The 4,907-nt window shown below is 57.6% G+C and overlaps 1 protein-coding gene across 1 annotated transcript in view; it reads right to left on the bottom strand.

Moving 5' to 3' along the window:
• The window catches only part of BRF1 (BRF1, RNA polymerase III transcription initiation factor 90 kDa subunit), a 66,192-nt gene that overhangs the window by 59,690 nt on the left and 1,595 nt on the right, over positions 1-4,907 (bottom strand). The gene's annotated exons all lie outside the window — the stretch shown is intronic.

Raw genomic sequence — 4,907 nt, 5'->3', positions numbered from 1 at the left:
CTGCACACCCCCACTTCTGAGCAAGACCCCCCCTGCCCGTAAGCTGCTGCCCCGCCCCCCACGAGAGGCCCTGCACGGCCCAGAACAGAGGCCAAGGCCCTGCGGGGCACGGTGAAGCTGCAGGGTGAAGAGCCGAGTCCTCACCGCTGGGGGCCCTCCCCCCGCCCCGCACACCCTCCTGCACCCCAGGCCAAGCCCGGTGAGAAATGGGCTCTGCTCGGCCCACAGGAAACGACAAGCTGGTCCCGCTTTCTCTGGCGAGGGCCGTGGCTGTGGGAGGCGAAGGCTCTGCGGTGTCCTCGGTTCTGTCTGGCTCGTGGCCACCCAGCCCACCGCACATGCTGCTGACACTGACCCGTCAGTGACCACTGCTCAAGGTGGGGGCCTGGGGAGCAGCCCCGAGGAACCAGCCTGGCAGCTGGGGATGAGCTGACTACCTGAGGGACCCGTCGCACCCCCATAGAGCCCCCCCCCACCTCACCACACGGCACTGCTCCCTCGAGGCTGCCCCCAGTCGGGCTGGACCACACGGGGTGGGGTCACTTCCTGTCCCAGAGCTGACAGGACAGAGAGGCAGCAGAGCCATCGCCAGCTCCTCACCAGCCCGTCACTGTGCTGGACAGACACACGCAGCCAGTGCCGCCCCCAAGGCCCAGGCGACAGAGCAGCTGAGGGGGACCCACTGAGGCCGGGCTTGCTGGGCAGATGTCTGGGGACTCGAAGCCCACAAGGCAGAGGTGTGCCCCGAGGGGCTCACTCAAGGCTGGGCTCATCCCTACGTCCAGCCCCAGGCGGGGTCGGGCTCCGTGACTTTGCCACCTCTTCCGTGCACTGCGGCTCCAGCTGCAGCCTCACCGCGTGGAGCGTCGCTCCGAGGGTCTGGCACGTTCAGTGTGCGAGCTCGACCCCACGCGCACGTGAGCCCCCAAAGGGACCCGCACCCCTGCCATCACGCCCCGCCCCGAGCGAGCTGTGACTCACGAGTGCAGCGGCACAACTGGCGGACTGAATCGTACGCCGCAGGCCTGTGCAGCTTTAATTGCACACGACGCTGTTAATAACGCAAATCCGGCCACACCGACTCCTGTCCGAGCCCAGCTTCCTGTCCTCGGGCCCCTCCCAGCAGGGCCACCGGCTGCAGGCGCCTTGGAAACGCTGACACTTGGTAACAGCAGAGCCTCCATCCCGCAGGCGTGGCCAAGCCGGACGTGGACACAGAGCAGCGCCTGGGGGAAGGCGGGCCCTCTGATCCACCACCCCCCCGAGCCACAGGGCTCCCAGGGGAAGGCCGCTGTGGAGGCCACCTGGGTGCTCCGGCAGGTACGTGTCCCCATCCCCACGCACTGCCCACCAGAAGCCGCTACTATGATCGGAGCCCGGCACCCAACGCCAGCAGGTGCCCCGCGTGCGCTGTGGAAGCAAAGGGATCCATTTAACACGCGTGTTCGTATACTTTAAGATGCGTGTTCGTAAGTTTAAGACGCGTGTTTGTAAGTTTAAGACGCGTGTTCATACAATATGAACTAACTACCATGAATCACCAGCCGCTGTGGGAACAGCGAGATGAAGGAAGAAAGGCCAAGTCGACAGTAGGCAGCTCACAGCAGCAGCTTTCAGAGCCTCAACACGCAGAAGACATGGCCTCACCGGAACCGTGAACATGGGAATTAAGAGCGTGGCCGTGGGGCTTGGCACAGCAGAGAGGCCCAGGTGAGACCCGGCGGGCGAGGCGGGCAGAGGGGGTCCAGGGAGGGTGGTGGCGTGATGGACCATCTCCCCATGTGGGTGCAGACTCTCAACCAGAGAAACCAGAAACAAAGAGGGCGGGACACACAGAGAAGCAAACGCCACAACCTGACAGAACCGGGGGGACAGGGTGCCTGGGAGAGCCCAGCACGGGGGGGGGGGGGGGGGGGGATGATGTCAAACACACGAAGGAAGTACAGAGGGGTCGACGCCTGCGATGCCTCTGCTGGACCCACAGCTGCGAGCCCAGCAAGTGCATGATGAGGCGCCTCCTCCCATCTGAGCGGCCGGACGGGTGAGTGCTAACGGAGGAGCAGAGGAGCCTGGAGGGAGGCGGCCTGTGCCCCAGCACACCTAACGGGGGTGAACAGGGGGGTGGGTGCCCCCTTTGAGGGATGTCCCCCCAAATCCACAGCAAACTCAGATGAGGAGCCTCCTTAGGCACCTGCCCAGGGCTCCTCGGAGAGACTGCGTCGAGGGAGGAGAGGCCGCCGCGTGGATCGCGGTGCCGCTGGCCCGGGGTGCGAGTTAGGGAGCTCTCGCAGCTGCTGGAGTCCTGGATGTGTTCACACAAACACTACACACCCCACAGAAGTCACAGCACCAAGAGCCGTCTCAGCACCTGTGGGCACAGCCAGCGCCCTGCTTGGAGGAAGGGGCAGCTTCCGTGCAAACACCAGGAAACGAAGCTGGGGAGCAACTGGGACCGGCAGCGGGAGCTGAAAGGCGCACGTGGACAGAGGCCGGAGGCAGAGCCGCTCCGACCACACACGTGCGGAGCCGGCCTGGGGAAGACCGCACACACGCCCTCGGAAGCCGGTGAGAAACCATCGCACCCTGGCCCGGCAGCTGGGTAGAGCATCGCCCCGATGCGCCAGGGTGCAGGCTCAGTCTCTGTAAGCACCGATGAATGCATGAGTGGAACAACAAATCGGTGTTCCTCTCCCTCCCTGCCCGCCTCTCTCCCCCCCTCTCTCTCCCCGTCTCTCTCCCTCTCTCTCTCTTCTCTCCCTCGCTCTCTCTCCCTCTCTCCCTCTCACTCTCGCTCTCTCTCCCTCTCTCTCTCTCTCCCCCTCGCTCTCTCTCTCTCATCAATTAAAAAGAAAACAGCCACCAAGGCCAGGACTGAAAGGAGGACCCGAGCACAAGCCGGGAGTCAGGGACATGCTGTGCCCCAACCTGCCCCGAATGAGAGTCGGACGACAAGTGAAGAGCACGTCTCACAGACGTGACAGAGCCCGGCCGGCGTGGCTCAGGGGTTAAGCGTCAACCTATGAACCAGGAGGTCACAGTCAGGGCACAGGCCCGGGTTGCGGCTCGATCCCCAGTGGGGAGCGTGCAGGAGACAGCCAATCAATGCTTCTCTCTCATCATTGAGTTTCTCTCTCTCTCTCCCTCTCCCTTTCTCTCTCTGAAATCAATACACACACACACACACACACACACACTGACAGGAAGAAACAGAAAACCTAAGTGGTCCTATTAAAATCTTATTAAAAATTGTGTTATCAGCCCAGTAGTTGAGCGTTGACCTATGAACCAGGAGGTCACGGTTTAATTCCTGGTCAGGGCACATGGCCGGGTTGCGGGCTCCATCCCCAGTGTGGGGTGTGCAGGAGGCAGCCAATCCATGATTCTCTCTCATCATTGATGTTTCTATCTCTCTCTCCCTCTCCCTTCCTCTCTGAAATAAATTAAAAAATATTTTAAAAAAAGAAAGTGAAAAGCCAAGCCATCAACCGGGAAAATTCGAAGTAGTGCACCAGGCCCGCCGGTGAGGCTCAGCACTTGAGCATCGACCCAGGAAGCAAGCGGTCACCAGTTCGATTCCCAGGCGGGGCACTTGCCCAGGTTGCAGGAGGTAGTTGATGGATGATGTTTCTCTCTCATCGATATTTCTCTCTATCCCTCTCCCTTCCTCTCTAAAATATCAATAAAAACATATATTTTTTAAAAATATGTTCACCCTGCTGGTGGGAATGCAGATTGGTGCAACCACTGTGGAAAACAAAAAACTAAAAATGGAACTCCCATCTGACCCAGTGATCCCACTCCTAGGACTATATCCCAAGAAACCAGAAACACCAATCAGAAAGGACATATGCACCCCTCTGTTCATAGCAGCACAATGTACAATAGCTAAGATTTGGAAACAGCCTAAGTGCCTCACTTAGCAGATGAGTGGATTAGGAAACTGTGGTACATCTATACAATGGAATACTACGCTGCCGTAAAAGAGAAGGAACTTTTACCATTGGCAACAGCATGGAGGGACCTGGAGAGCATTATGCTAAGCAAAATAAGCCAGTCAGAGAAAGACAAATATCACGTGAGCTCACTCATTTGTGGGATATAATGAAAAACGTAAACTGATGAGCAAAAATAGAGCCAGAGGAAAAACTATTTTAGAACATAATAGAAGTAATCCTGTTATTTGCAGATTTTATATTTCCTAAAACTTTTGTGATATTATACTATATTAGGACAGTTTTGGTAATATTATTATATTTGAAATCTTTTTTTCTTGAAATAGTAATGTTTATTGCATGTAACATATTTAAAACCATTTTTCTTGAAATACTTATTGCATGTAACATTATTATATTTAAAATCATTTTTTCTTTAAACTAAAATTAAAAAAATATGTGCACCAACAAGGGACTCGAACCCAGACTGTGGGAAGAACACCCACAAATCAGCAAGAGAAAGACCCACGCCAGGCTCCCGGCTGTGGGCCCGACCCCTGGTGGGGCATGCAGGAAGCAGCCCATCGATGTTTCCAATCAGATTGATGTTTCTCTCTCTCCCTTCCTCTCTCTCTAAAACTATAAAAAAATAAAAATCTTAAAGAAACGCGTAACAACTTGTGCAAGGGAGGAGGACGAGGGGTGAAAAGCCGGGGCGAGGGGGGGGGGGGGGGGGGGGGGGGGGGGACTGCACCCCTGGAGAGACGGTGACCAATGCCGCCACCCGCTGCTCTGGACTGACAAGCGGCCCCAGGACGGCACCCTCCACAGGACGGGACAGGGAGTGCACCACGTGCTTTCACGCCACGAGGCCCCACAGCAACCGACCAGCCCCCCACCGGCACAGGCGGGACGTGCTCTGGGGTCCACTCTGCCATCAGAAGCCAGAGGACGCGGCCGAGACAGCAGGGGCTC

The sequence above is a fragment of the Myotis brandtii genome, unplaced genomic scaffold, assembly GCF_000412655.1.
Source record: "Myotis brandtii unplaced genomic scaffold, ASM41265v1 scaffold1057, whole genome shotgun sequence".
NCBI classification, from domain to species: domain Eukaryota; kingdom Metazoa; phylum Chordata; class Mammalia; order Chiroptera; family Vespertilionidae; genus Myotis; species Myotis brandtii.
Note: the sequence above shows the minus strand (reverse complement) of the source record. Positions and strands in the feature narration are given on the sequence as shown.